Consider the following 14,359-nt stretch of genomic DNA (forward strand, 5'->3'; position numbering starts at 1 on the left):
AAATCGGAACTTGGAGCCAAAGGCGACAGGAAGCGCAAGGAGGGTAGAGAGCTTTGGGGAACCTTCCTTTGAGTCGTGCGAGTCAATTCTAAGGAGTTTCAGCGGCTGAAGGCTAGTTTTGTATGTGTTCCTATGTCGCTAAGCATAAGGGGATCAAAGCGAGACCAAAAGCAGAACTTGGCCCAAAGGCACTAGAAAGCGGCAGGAAGGGAGAAAGCAGTGAGGAAGCCTTTCTTTGAGTCCTAGGAGTCACTTCCACGGAGTTTCAGAGGTCAGAGACGAGTTTTGGAAACCTTCCTTGGCCGCTAAGCAAAAAGGGACCAAAGCGAGTCCCAAATTGTAACTTTGGCCTAAAGGTGCAGGAAGCGCTCAGAGGGGAAAGAGTGGTGGGGAACCCTTTCTTTCAGTCCTAGGAGTCACTTCCTAGGAGTTTCAGCGGCCAAAGACAAGTACTACATGCGTTTCTTAGCTGCTAAGCAAAAGCGGACCAAAGCAAGACCAAAACCGAGACTTGGTCCCAAAAGGGCTAGGAGGGGAGAGAACAGTGGGAAACCCTTCCTTTGAGTCCTAGGACTCATTTCCATAGAGTTTCAACAGCCGGAAACAAGTTTTACACGCTTTCCTTAGCTGTAAATCCAAAGGGAATCAAAGCGAAACCAAAATCAGAACTTAGGCCCAAAGGCCCTAAAAAGTGCTAGGAGGGGAAAGTTGTGAAGGACCCCTACTCTGAGTCCTAGGGGTCACTTTGTAGAAGTTTCAGCGGCGGGAGACGAGTATTCCATGCGTTCCTTAGTCGCTAAGCAGAAGGGGACAAAAGCGAGACCAAAATCGATACTTCGGCCTAAAGGCCCCAAGAAGCCCTAGGACGGGAGAAAGTTATGGCGAAACCTTACTTTGAGTCCTAAGAGTAACTTCCAAGGATTGTCAGTGGCCAGATACAAGTTTTGGACGCGTTGCTTTACCGCTAAGCAAAAGGCGACCAAAGCGAGTTCAAAATTGGAACTTGGGCCCAAAAGTGTAAGGAAGGGAGAGAACGGTGGGGAGCCCTTCCTTTGAGTCCTAAGAGTCATTTCCAAGGAGTTTCAATGGTTAGAGACAAGTTTTGCACGCGTTCCTTAGCTGATAATCAAAAAGGGACTAAAGGGAGACCAAAACTAGAACCTGGGCCCAAAGGCCCCAGAAAGTGCCAGGAGGGGAGAGAGTTGTGAGGAGTCTTTCCATTGAGTCCTAAGAGTCACTTCGTAGGAGTTTTAGTGACGGAAGACAAGTATTGCACGTGTTCCTTAGCTGCTAAGCAAAAGGGGACAAAAGTGAGACCAAAACCAGAACTTGGGCCCAAAGGCGCCAGGATGTGCCAGGAATGGAGAGAGTTGTGGGGAACCCTTCCTTTGAGTCCTAGGAGTCACTTCCAAGGTCTTTCAGCGGACAAAGACGAGTTTTGGACGCGTTACTTAACCGCTTGGCAAAAGGGGACCAAAGTGAGTCCAAACTTGGAACTTTGGCCTAAAGGGGCCAGAAAGCGTTAGAGAGCTGTGGGGACCCTTCCTTTGAGTCCTAAGAGTCGCTTCTTAGGTGTTTCAGCGACCGAAGATGAGTTTTGTATGCGTTCTTAGGCCACTGAGCAAGAGATGACCAAAACTGTGGGGAACGTGGGCCCAAAGAAGTCAAGAAGCGCCAGGAGGGGAAAGAGCTGGGAGGAACCTCTACTCTGAGTCCAAGGGGTCACTTCATAGGAGTTTCAGTGGCAGGGGATGAGTATTCCATGTGTTCCTTAGTTACTAAGAAGAAAGGGACAAAAGTGAGACCAAAATTGAGACGTGGGCCTAAAGGTGCTAGGAAGCGCCAAGAGGGGAGAAAGCTGTGGAGAACCCTTCCTTTGGATCTCAGGAGTCATTTCCAAGGAGTTTCAGCGGCACAAGACGAGTTTCGAACACGCTACTTGACCGCTAAGCAAAATGGGACTAAAGCGAGACCAAAATCAAAACTTGGGCCCAAAAGAACCACGAGGGGAGAGAGTGGTGGGGAACCCTTCCTTTGAGTCCTAGGAGTCATTTTTGAGGAGTTTTAGCGGTCGGGGATGAGTTTTGTACGCGTTCCTTAGTTGCTAATTAAAAGGGGACCAAAGCGAGACCAAAACTGGAACCTAGGCCCGAAAGCCACAGTAATCGGCAGCAGTTGAAAGAGTTGTGACGAACCCTTCCTTTGAGTCCTAAGAGTCACTTCCCAGGTGTTTCAGCGGCCAGAGACAAGTATTGCATGTGGTCGTTAGCTGCTAAGCAAAAGGGGACAAAAGGGAGACCAAAACTAGAACTTGGGCCTAATGGCACCAAAAAATTCCAGGAGGGTAGTAAGCTATGGCGAACCCTTCCATTGAGTACTACGAGTCACATCCAAGGACATTCAGCGGCCAAAGATGAGGTTTGGACGCGTTCCTTAGCCGATAAGCAAAAGATGACCAAAGGGAGTCCAAAACTGGAACTTTGGCTTAAAGCAGCAAGAAAGCGAAATAAGGGGATAGAGCGGTGAGAGACTCTTCGTTTCAGTCCTAAGAATCACTTCCAAGGAGTTTTAGTGGTTGGAAATGAATTTTGCACGCATTCCATAGCCGCTAAGCAAAAAGGAACTAAAGCGAGACCAAAATCTAAACTTGGGCCCAAAGGCACTATGAGGGGAGAGAGCGGTGGGGAATATTTCCTTTGAGTACTAGAAGTCACTTCCAAGCAGTTTCAGTGACCGAAGACCAGTTTTGCATGGTTTCCTTCGCTGCTAATTTAAAGGGACCAAAGTGAGACCAAAATCGAAACCTAGGCCCAAAGGTGCTAGGACGCACCAGTAGGCGAGAGAGCGTGAGAAACTCTTCCTTTGAGTCCTAGGAGTTTTAGCGGTTAGAGACAAGTATTGTACGCGTTCCTCAGCTACTTAGTAAAAAGGGACTAAAGCGGGATAAAAACTTGAACTTGGGCCCAAAGACACCAAAAAGCGCTAGGAGGGGAGACAGCGGTGGAAAGCCCATCTTTTGAGTGCTGGGAGTCATTGCCAAGAAGTTTCAGCGGCCTAAGACGAGATTTGCACACACTACTTAGCCGCTAAGCAAAACGGGACTAAAGAGAGACCAACACCAAAACTTAGGCCCAAAAGCGCCAAAAGGGTAGAGAGCAGTGGAGAACCCTTACTTTGAGCCCTTGGAGTTTTTTCCAAGGAGTTTTAGTGGTCGGAGACGAGTTTTACACGTGTTCCTTTACTGCTAATCAACAAGGGACCAAATTGAGACCCAAATCAGAACCTGGGCCCATAGGTCCCAAGAAGCACTAGGAGGGAAGAGAGCGGTGGGAAACCCTTCCTTTGAGTCCTAGGGTCACTTCCTAAGAGTTTCAGTGGGTAGAGACGAGTATTAAACGTGTTCCTTAGCAATATAGCAAAAGGGGACCAAAGCGAGACTTAATCTAGAACTTAGGCCCAAAGATGCCACGTAGCGCTAGGAGGGAAGAAAGTGAAAGGAAACTCTTCCTTTGAGTCCCAAGAGTCACTTCCAAGGAGTTTCTGTGGCCCAAGATGTATTTTGCACGTGCTACTTAGCTGTTAAGTAAAAAAGGACTAAAGCAAGACCAAAATCGTAATTGGGGCACAAACGGGCCAAGAGGGAAGAGAGCAATGGAGAACCCTTCTTATGAGTCCTAGGAGTCATTTCCAAAGAGTTTCTGCATATGTTTCTTAGCTGCTAATCAAAAGTAGACCAAAGCGAGACCAAAACTGAAACCTGAGCCCAGAGGCCTAAGAAAGCGCGAGGAGGGAAGGGAGCTATGAGGAACCCTTCCATTGAGACCAAGGTGTCACTTCTAAGGAGTTTCAGCAGGCAGAGACATGTTTTGCACGCGTTCCTTAGCTGCAAAGCAAAAGGGGACCAAACCAAAATTGAAAATGGAACGTGGGCCCATAGGTGCCAGGCAGCTCCAGATGGGAGAGAGGGGTGGGAAATCCTTCCTTTGAGTCTTAGGAGTCACTTTCAAGAAGTTTCAGCAGGTGGAGACAAATTTTGCATGTGTTCCTTAGTTGCTCACCAGAAAGGGACCAAAGCAAGACCAAAACTGGAACATGGGCCCCAAGATTACACGAAGTGCCAGGAAGGGAGAGAGCGGTGGGAAACCCTTCCGTTTAGTCCTAGGAGTCACTTCTAAGAAGTTTCAGTGACCTGAGATGAGTTGTGCATGTGTTGATTATTTGCTAAGCAAAAAGGGGCTCAAGCGAGACCAAAACCAAAACTTGGGCACATAAGTACAAGGGGGGAAAGAGCGGTGGGGAAGCCTTCCTTTGAGTCTTAGAAGTCATTTTCAAGGTGTTTCAATGGTCAGAGATGAGTTTTAGACACGTTCCTTAGCTGCTAATAAAAAAGGAACCAAAGCGAGACCAAAATAGGAATTTGGGGCAAAAAGCCGCAGGAAGCGCCAGCAGGGAGAAACCGGTGGAAACCGTTCCTCTATGTCTTAGAAGTCATTTCCAAGGTGTTTCATTGGCCAGAGACGAGTTTTGGATGCGTTCCTTAGCTGCTAATCAAAAAAGGCCCAAACCGAGACCAAAACTAGAATTTGGGGCCAAAGGCTGCAGAAAGCGTCAGCAGGGGAGGGAGCGGTTAAAACCATTCCACTGAGTCCTAAGAGTCACTTCTAAGGAGTTTCAGCGACCCGAGACAAGTTTTTCAAGTGCTACTTAGCCGCTAATCAGAAGGGGACTAAATCGACACCAAAATCGAAAAACGGGACCAAAAGCGCTAGGAGGAGAAAGAGCGGTGGGGAACCATTCCTTTGCATCCTATGAGTCAATTGCAAGGACTTTTAGTGGCTGGAGACAAGTATTGCACGCATTCCATAACGCTAAGCAAAAAGGGACCAAAGCTAGACCAAAATTTGAAATTAGGGCCCAAAAGGGCCAAGAGGGAAGAGAGCATTGGGAACCCTTCCTATGAGTCCTAGGAGACACTTCTAAGGAGTTTCAGCGGCCAGAGACATGTTTTGCACGCGTTGCTTAGCTGCAAAGCAAAAGGGGACCAAAGCGAAACTAAAAATGGAATGTGGGCTCAAAGGTTCCAGAAAGAGCTAGGATGAGAGAGAGCGATAGGAAATCCTTCCTTTGAGTCCTACGAGTCACTTCCAAGAAATTTCAGCAGGCAGAGGCAAGTTTTGAATGTGTTCCTTAGCTGCTCACCAAAAAGAGACCTAAGCGAGACCAAAATTGGAATATGGACCCATAGATTACAAGAAGCGTCAGGAGGGAAGAGAGCGGTGAGAAACCCTTCCTTTTAGTCCTAGGAGTCACTTCCAAGGAGTTTCAGTGGCGCAGGATGTGTTTTGCATGTGTTGCTTATTTGCTAAGCAAAAAAGGGCTCAAGCGAGACCAAAATCGAAACTTGCGCCCATAAGTGCAAAAAGGGGAGAGAGTAGTGGGGAAACTTTTCTTTGAGTCTTAGAAGTCATTTCCAAGGTGTTTCACTAGGTAGAGATGAGTTTTGAATGCGTTCCTTAGCTGCGAATGAAAAAGGGACCAAAGCGAGACCAAAACTGCAATTTGGGGCCAAAGGCCGCAGAAAGCGCCAGTAGGGGAGAAAGCGGTTGAAACCGTTCCTATGAGTCCTAAGAGTCACTTCCAAGGAGTTTCAGCAGCCCGAGACAAGTTTTTCAACCGCTACTTAGCTGCAAAGTAGAAAGGGACTAAATCAACACCAAAATCAGAACACGGGACCAAAAGTGCCAAAAGGAGAGAGAACGGTGGGGAACCCTTCGTTTGAGTCGTAGGAGTCAATGGGAAGGAGTTTTAGTGGCTGGGGATGAGTATTGCACGCATTCCATAGCGCTAAGCTAAAGGGGACCAAAGCAAGATGAAAATTCAAAATTAGGGCCCAAAAGGGCCGGGAGGGAAGAGAATGGTGAGAAACCCTTCCTTTTAGTCCTAGGAGTCACTTCTAAGGAGTTTCAGTGGCTCGAGATGTGTTTTGCATGCGTTGCTTATTTGCTAATAGAAAAAAGGCTCAAGCGAGTCCAAAATGGAAACTTGGGCCCATAAGTGCAAGGAGGAGAGAGAGCATTGGGGAAACCTTCCTCTGAGTCTTAGAAGCCATTTCCAAGGTGTTTCACTAGTCAGAGACGAGTTTTTGATGCGTTCCTTAGCTCCTAATTAAAAAATGACCAAAGCGAGACCAAAACAGAATTTGGGGCCAAAGGCCGCAGAAAGCGAGAGTAGGAGAGAGAGTGATGGAAACTGTTCCTCTAAGTCCTACGAGTGACTTACAAGGAGTTTTAGCGGCCCGAGACAAGTTTCTTAAGCGCTACTTAGCCACAACGCAGAAGGGGACTAAATAGACACCAAAATCGGAACACGAGACCAAAAGCGCCAGAAAAAGAGAGAGCGGTGGAGAACCCTTCCTTTGAGTCCTAGGAGTCAATTGCAAGGAGTTTTAGTGGCTAGGGACGAGTATTGCACGCATTTCATAGCACAAAGCAAAAGAGGACCAAAGCGAGAGCATAATTCAAAATTGGGGCCCAAATGGGCTAGAGGGGAAGAGAGCGGTGGGGAACCCTTCTTATGAGTCAATGGAGACACTTCTAAGGAGTTTCAGCGGCCACAGACATGTTTTGCATGGGTTTCATAGCTTCTAAGCAAAACGGGACCAAAGCGAAACTGAAAATAGAATGTGGGCCCAAATGTGCCAGGAAGCTCCAGGATGGGAGAAAGCGTTGGGAACCCTTCCTTTGAGTCCTACGAGTCACTTCCAAGAAGTTTCAGCAGGCGAAGACAAGTTTTGAATATGTTCTTTAGCTGCTCACCAAAAAAGGACCAAAGCAAGACCAAAATTGGAATATGGCACCAAGAGGGAAGAATGCGGTGGCAAACCCTTCCTTTTAGTCCTCGGAGTCACTTCCAAGGAGTTTCAGTGGCCCGATATGTGTTTTGCATGCATTGCTTATATACTAAGCAACAAGGGGATCAAGCGAGACCAAAACTGAAACTTGCGCCCATAAGTGCAAGGATGGGAGAGAGTAGTGGGGAAACCTTCCTTTGAGTCCTAGAAGCCATTTCCAAGGTGTTTGACTGGTCATAGACGAGTTTTGGATTCGTTCCTTAGCTGCTAATGAAAAAGAAACCAAAGCGAGACCAAAACAGAATTTGGGGCCAGAGGCCGTAGAAAGTGCCAGTAGGGGAGAGAGCGGTTGAAACCGTTCCTCTGAGTCCTAAGAGTCACTTCCAAGGTGTTTCAGCGGCCCGAGACAAGTTTTTCAACCGCTACTTACACGCAAAGTAGAAGGGGACTAAATCGACACCAAAATAGGAACACGGGACCAAATGCGCCAAAAGGAGAGAGAACGGTAGGGAACCCTTCCTTTGAGTCCTAAGAGTCAATTGCAAGGAGTTTTAGTGGTTGGGGACAAGTATTGCACGCATTCCATAGCGCTAAGCAAAAGGGGATCAAAATTCGAAATTGGGTCCCAAGAGGGCTAGGGAGGAAGAGAGCGGTGGAGAACCCTTCCTATGAGTCCTAGGAGATACTTCTAAGGAGTTTCAGCGGCCAGAGACATGTTTTGCACGCGTTCCCTAGCTACTATGCAAAAGGGGACCAAAGCAAACTGAAAATAGAACGTGGGCCTATAGGTGCCAGGAAGCTCTAGGATGCGAGAGAGTGGTGGGAAATCCTTCCTTTGAGTCCTAGGAGTCACTTCCAACAAGTTTTAGTAGGCGGAGACAAGTTTTGCATGTGTTTGTTAGTTGCTCACTAAAAACGGACCAAAACATGACCAAAACTGGAATATGAGCCCATAGATTGCAAGAGCGCCAGGAGGGAAGAGAGCGGTGGAAAACATTTCCTTTTAGTCCTAGGCGTCACTTCCAAGAAGTTTTAGTGGTCCGAGATGTGTTTTGTATGCATTGCTTATTTTCTAAGCAAAAATGGGCTCAAGTGAGACCAAAATCGAAACTTGATCCCATAAGTGCAAGGAGGGGAGAGAACGGTGAGGAAACCTTCCTTTGAGTCCTAGAAGCCATTTCTAAGGTGTTTCACTGGTCAGAGATGAGTTTTGGATTTGTTCCTTAGCTGCTAATCAAAGAGGGACCAAAGCGAGACCAAACTGGAGTATGGGGCTAAAGGCTGCAGAAAGCGCCAGCAGGGGAGAGAGCGGTTGAAACTGTTCCTCTGAGTCCTAAGAGTCACTTCCAAGGAGTTTCTGCAGCCCAAGACAAGTTTTTCAATCGCAACTTAGGGACTAAATCGACACCAAAATCGGAACACGAGACCAAAAGCGCAGGAGGAGGGAGAGCAGTGGAGAATCCTTCCTTTGAGTCCTAATAGTCAATTACAAGGAGTTGTAGTGGCTGGGGACAAGTATTGCACGCATTCCATAGCACTAAGCAAAAAGGGACCAAAGCAAGACCAAAACTCGAAATTGGGGCCCAAAAGGGCAAAGGGGGAAGAGAGCGGTGGAGAACCCTTCCTTTGAGTCCTAGGAGACACTTCTAAGGAGTTTCAGCGGCTAGAGACATGTTTTGCTCGCATTCCTTAGCTGTTAAGCAAAAAGGAACCAAAGGAAAATTGAAAATGGAACCAAAGGAAAATTGAAAATGGAACGTAGGCCCATAGGTGCCAAAAGCTCGAAGATAAGAGAGAGCGGTGGGAAATCCATCCTTTGAGTCCTAGGAGTTACTTTTAAGGAGTTTCAGCAGGCGTAGAGAAGTTTTGTATGTGTTCCTTAGCTGCTCACCAAAAAGGGACCAAAGCGAGACCAAAACTGGAATATGGGCCCAAAGATTACAGGAAGCGCTAGGAGGGAAGAGAGCGGTGGGAAACCCTTCCTTTTAGTCCTAGGAGACACTTCGAAGGAGTTTCAGCGGCCAGAGACATGTTTTGCACGCGTTCCTTAGCTGCTAAGCGAAAGCGGACCAAAGCGAAACTGAAAGAGCAACGTGGGCCTATAGGTGCCAGGAAGCTCCAAGATGGGAGAGAGCGGTGGGAAATCTTTACTTTTAGTCCTAGAAGTCACTTCCAAGAAGTTTTGGCAGGCGGAGACAAGTTTTGCACGTGTTCCTTAGCTGCTCAGCAAAAAGGGACCAAAGTGAGACCAAAACTGGAATATGGGCCAAAAGATTACAGGAAGCGCTAAGAGGGAGGAGAGTAGTGGGAAACCCTTCCTTTTAGCCCTAGGAGTCACTTCTAAGGAGTTTCGGTGGCTCGAGATATGTTTTGCATACGTTGCTTATTTGCTAGGCAAAAAGGGGCTCAAGTAAGACCAAAACTGAAACTTGGGTCCATAAGTGCAAGGAGGGAAGAGAGCGGTGGGGAAACCTTCGTTTGAGTCCTAGAACCCATTTCCAAGGTGTTTCACTGGTCAGAGACGAGTTTTGGACGTGTTCCTTAGCTGCTAATAAAAAACGGACCAAAGCGAGACCAAAATTGGAATTTGGGGCCAAAGGTCGCACAAAGCGCCAATAGGGGAGAGAGCTGTAAAAACCATTTCTCTGAAGTCCTAAGAGTGACTTGCAAGGAGTTTAAGCGGCCCGAGACAAGCTTTTCAAGCGCTACTTAGCTGCTAAGCAAAAGGGGACAAAATTGACACCAAAATTAGAACACGGGACCAAAAGCGCCAAAAGGAAAAAGAGCGGTGGGGAACCTTTCCTTTGAGTCCTATGAGTCAATTGCAAGAATTTTTAGTGGCTAGGGATGAGTATTGCATGCATTCTATAGCTTTAACCAAAAGGGGACCAAAGCAAGACCAAAATTCAAAATTGGGGCCCAAAAGGGCCAGGAGGGAAGAGAGTGGTAGGGGACCCTTCTTATGAGTCCTAGAAGACACTTTTAAGGAGTTTTAGCGGGCAGAGACATATTTTGCACGTGTTCCTTAGCTGCTAAGCAAAAGGGGACCAAGGCAAAACTAAAAATGGAACGTCGGCCCATAGGTGCCATGAAGCTCCAGCATAGGAGAGAGCGGTGGGAAATCCCTCGTTTGAGTCCTAGGAGTCACTTCCAAGGAGTGTCAGCAGGCGGAGATGATTTTTGTATGTGTTCCTTAGCTGCTTACCAAAAAGGGACCAAAGCGAAACCAAAACTGGAACATGGGCCCAAAGATTACAGGAAGTGCTAGGAGGGAAGAGAGCGGTGGGAAATCCTTCCTTTGTGTCATAGGAGTCACTTCCAAGGATTTTCAGCAGGCGGAGTCAAGTTTTGCATGTGTTCCTTAGCTGCCCAACAAAAAGGGACAAAAGCCAGACCAAAACTTGAACACGGGCCCAAAGATTACAGGAAGCGCCAGTAGGGGAGAGAGTAGTGGGACACCCTTCCTTTTAGTCCGAGGAGTCACTTCCAAAAAGTTTCAGTGGCCCGAGATGTGTTTTGCATGTGTTGCTTATTTGCTAAGCAAAAAGGGGCTCAAGTGAGACCAAAATTGAAACTTGGGCCCATAAGTGCAAGGAGGGAGAGAACAGTAAGGAAACCTTCGTTTGAGTGCTACTTGTGATTTCCAAGGTGTTTCACTGGTCAGAGACGGGTTTTGGATTTGTTCCTTAGTGGTAATCAAAAAGGGACCAAAGCGAGACCAAAACTAGAATTTGGGCCCAAAGGTCGCAAAAGGTGCCAACAGGGGAGAGACTAGTGGAAACCGTTCCTCTAAGTTCTAAGAGCCACTTCGATTGAGTTTCAGCGGCCTGAGACAAGTGTTTCAAGCGTTACTAAGCCGCTAAGTAGAAGGGGACTAAATCGACACCAAAATCGAAACACAGGACCAAAAGCGCCAGGAGGACAGAGAGCGCTAGGGAACCCTTCCTTTGAGTTCTAGTAGTCAATTGTAAGGAGTTTTAGTGGCTGGGGAAGAGTATTGCATGCATTCCATAGCGCTAGGCAAAAAGGGACCAAAGCGAGACCAAACTTTGAAATTGGGGCCCAAAAGGGCCAGGTTGGAAGAGAACGGTGGGAACCCTTCCTATAAGTCCCAGGAGTCACTTCTAACGAGTTTAAGCGGCTAGAGACATGTTTTGCATGTGTTCTTTAGCTGCTAAGCAAAAGGGGACCAAAGTGAAACTGAAAATGGAACGTGGGACCATAGGTGAAAGGAAGCTCCAGCATAGGAGAGAGCGGTGGAAAATCCTTCCTTTGAGTCCTAGGAGTCACTTCCAAGGATTTTCAGCAGGTGGAGTCAAGTTTTGCATGTGTTCCTTAGTTGTCTACCAAAAAGGGACCAAAGCCAGACCAAAACTGGAACACAGGCCCAAAGGTTACAGAAAGCGCCAAGAGAGGAGAGAGTATTGGGAAAACCTTTGTTTGAGTTCTGGAAGTCATTTCCAAGGTGTTTCACTGGTCAGACACAAGTTTTGGACGCGTTTCTTAGCCGCTAACAAAAAAGGGACCAAAGCGAGACCAAAAGTGGAATTTGGGGCCAAAGGCTGCAGAAAGCGCCAGTAGGGGAGAGAGCAGTGGAAACCGTTCCTTTGAGTCCAAAGAGTCACTTCCAAGGAGTTTCGGCAGCCGGAGACAAGTTTTTCAAGCGCTACATAGCCCCTAAGCAGAAAGGGAGTAAATCGACACCAAAATCGGAACACGGGACCAAAAGCGCCAAAGGAAAGAGAGTGGTGGGGAACCCTTCCTTTGAGTCCTAGGAGTCAATTGCAAGGAGTTTTAGTGGCTGGGGATGACTATTGCACACATTCCATAGCGCTCAGCAAAAGGGGACCAAAACAAGACCAAAATTTGAAATTGCAAGCAAACAGGGCCAGGAGGGAAGAGAGCCATGGGGAACCCTTTCTATGATTCCTAGGAGACACTTCTAAGGAGTTTCAGCAGCCAGAGATATGTTTTGCACGTGTTCCTTAGCTACTAAGTAAAAGGGGACCAAAGCAAAACTAAAAATGGAACGTGGGCCCATAGGTGCCAGGAAGCTCCAGGAGGGGAGAGAGTAGGGGGATACCCTTCCTTTTACTTCTAGGAGTCACTTCCAAGGAGTTTCAGTGGCCCGAGATGTGTTTTGCATGCGTTGCTTATTTGCGAAGCAAAAATGGGCTCAAACGAGACCAAAACCGAAACTTGGGCCTATAAGTTCAAGGAGGGGAGAGAGTGGTAGGGAAATCTTCTTTTGAGTCCTAGAAGCCATTTCCAAGGTGTTTCACTGGTCAAAGACGAGTTTTGGACGCGTTCCTTTGCTTCTAATCAAAAAGGGGTCAAAGCTAGACCAAAACTGAAATTTGGGGCCAAAGGCCGCATAATGCGCCAGTAGGGGAGAGAGCGGTGGAAACCGTTCCTCTGAGTCCTAAGAGTTACTTCCAAGTAGTTTCAGCGGCCCGAGACAAGTTTTTCAATCGCTACTTAGCCGCAAAGCAGAAGAGGACAAAATCAACACGAAAATCGGAGCACCGGACCAAAAGTATCAGGAGGAGAGAGAGCGGTGGCTGATGAATCCATATCTTGGATAATATTTTAGTATAATTCTAACCCATTTGATAAGAAAAAATTTTAGAAAAAGAAGAAACACTTAGAAAAAGAAAATGATTGAAGGTTTTCTTTTAATATGTAGTTATTTTAGCATTTGTGGAATTTCCGCCTAGATCTTCAGAATTAATCTTGTTTTTGTAGGAATAATCTGAGAAAAAGTCATGGAAATGGAAGATCAATGGAAAGGAAGAGGAAGAATATCAATTATGCACTCCAAAACACAAGTACAATAGAATGCAGGCTGGGCGTGATCACTATTGTCAGTGAAAGTGATCACTCCAAAGCTCAAAAGAGAAGTGAATTCTGGGCATAACCACTTTTATCATTGAAAGTGAGTGTTCCAGAGAATCCTCAGAATCAGCAAGCTCTGCATAACCACTTTTATCAGTAAAGGTGAGCGTTCCAGAGAAGGAAAAATTTCATAATACCCTGCATTAACACTTTTATCAATGAAAGTGAATGTTCCAGAGAGTCCTCAACTTGGCAAGTTGTGTGTGGCCACTTTTACTCATAAAAGTGAACACGCATAACAACTCGACCTCCTACGTTGCACTTCTTAGCAGCGAAAGTGATAGTTCTAGAATTCCAGAATCACATGAGGCTCTGCGTAGCCACTATTATGAAGAAAAGTGACAACGCACAAAATAAAAAATTTCTATAAATACTAGAACGCTCAGATTTTCAGGTCCTTTTGCTCATTTTCTGTTTTTCACTTCATTCTTTCGTGGAGAGAGAGTCAGAGAGAGGATTGGGGATGAACATCAAGCTCCAAGAAGGGGAATCGGATTGGGGATTGTTGAAGATGATGCTTCTGCGTTCTTCTCCTTCTTTCTCTTTCTCTGTTACAATGTTTGCTTAATTCTTTGTAGTTAGGAGTTTATGGACCTTGAATTGATGTATTGATTCGCTTCTTGTTTCTGAAATTTGAGTTCTTGGATTAATTGAGTTGTTAATTCTGTTGTCGTTACAATCTTTGAATTGAAATTCGTATAATTAATCAAAGAGGAACATTTGCCAATAGAAGTTGGATTTGCTTCTCTGATCTGAATTAGCAACCAAAATTAGGGATTTCTTAGGGATAAGGGAACATAATTCTGCAATCCTATAGTTCTAAGTCTTAATGCAACTTGAAATTGAACTTCACCTAAGGGATTAGGGTGGTTTAGTTACTCGTTAGGGTCAATGATTTAAGGGATTAAACTTTGACTATTAATAAGAGAAACTGATTGTCAATTAACCAATTGCTTGAATGTTCAGAGACATAATTGAATTGATGTTGACATTCTTGTGAAATAAATTCCTAACTATTATTCATCCATTCCTAATCTCAACATCAAATTCTGTACTTTGTTTTCAACAAGTTCTTTACCTTTTAATTGTTCTTGTTTCTTGATTTCTGAATGTTAGAACTCTTGCAAATTCTTATAGCTCAACTAGTTATTGTTTTGTGAATTGATAATTGATTTCCTAATTCCCTGTGAAGACGATACTCTGATCTTAAAAATTACTCATTACTTGCTGCAATTCCTAGTGCACTTGCTAGTGTTTAGAATTGTAACAAGTTTTTGGTGCTGTTACTGGGGAATTTGAGTTTCAATATCATTGGTAACAGAAAAATGGTAGATTGAGTACTTGTTTTCTTAATTTTTCTCTGTAGTTAGTATTACATTCAAGTTACTTTGTTCTTATTTTAATAGATAAGTGTAGGATACTAGTAGATAATTTCTGCATGATTGTACAATTCTACATAATTCTGCAGTTGCTAGACTGGACTATGATATGATTTTGCTGATATTTTTTTGCATAAGCTTTGTTAGTGTATATCTTACTATTGAATTTTAATTTAACTTTATTAATCTTTGGTTTGTATATGCGAGGGAAAAACAAAAATAAAGCCACGTTGGT

Source organism: Abrus precatorius, unplaced genomic scaffold (assembly GCF_003935025.1).
Source record: "Abrus precatorius isolate BTA unplaced genomic scaffold, Abrus_2018 Scaffold2, whole genome shotgun sequence".
In the NCBI taxonomy this organism is placed as follows: domain Eukaryota; kingdom Viridiplantae; phylum Streptophyta; class Magnoliopsida; order Fabales; family Fabaceae; genus Abrus; species Abrus precatorius.